The following is a 958-nucleotide window of genomic DNA, read 5'->3' on the forward strand; positions in this document are numbered from 1 at the left end:
AATTGTAACTGATTTAAGATTTGTGAAATAAACACAAATCCATGCAAGTTCTCTATCCCATCGACTACCTCCTGGAAGTTACTCTTAGGTCAATTTCATTTTAAAGATTAACGTAGTAGCAAAGCAAGGTCCTGCATTCTATCCTCAAACAATATAAACGTCTTGTCCATGTGTGAAGTAATCCAGTAGAGAAACGGCATTGTTGGTGAATTTCTGATGCAAATGTCAGGCTCAGTTGTTCCCAACCTCCCATTATACTGAATGCTTGAATGCATGATGGTGTACAAGGCTAGGACATGTCTGGGTCATGCCTGGTGGTATAGCTAAGCTGCCTAAGGTGTTACTAACTGATATTTATGGTAGGTCTGCTGTCTAGCTTCTAGATAGTGACGATAAGCTCATATAAATTTAAACTTCTGTGCACCATATATAAGGTTGAGGTACCTGATCTTGATCATATTTCTCACATGAAAAGACTCATATGTCGTTACTATTTTGATAGATAGATCAGATAGTTTATTAGTTCAAAATCAAAATCTGATTATTGCTGCTTATGGACCTAGTTAAATTTACAACATTATATGGATTTGTCGTCTGAAAGCGCTTTTTTCCTGAAATATAAATATTTCACTGTTATGCTAAAGACTAGGTCTTGGATGGGTCAGCTAGTACAAATGCAGTACAAGATTAGGAACTGCATAGTATGTTTATGCATTCACAACTACTTACTTTGATCGCACATCAGAGATCAGTTTTTTGCTTCTGAGATTTCTCTTCTTGGGTACAAAATCTTGTATCCTAGCATCGAACTGAAAAAAATGAGAAGCACTTGCTTGGGTTACAGTTTGTACTGTGCATGACATTTGAAACTCGATTTGATTCTGAACTTATTAGTGTTTAGCATTTGATTAGCTGAATAACCATCTTGCTCGATTGTGCATTTGTGGTCGCATTACAC

The sequence above is a fragment of the Miscanthus floridulus genome, chromosome 8 (assembly GCF_019320115.1).
Source record: "Miscanthus floridulus cultivar M001 chromosome 8, ASM1932011v1, whole genome shotgun sequence".
Taxonomy (NCBI): Eukaryota; Viridiplantae; Streptophyta; class Magnoliopsida; order Poales; family Poaceae; genus Miscanthus; species Miscanthus floridulus.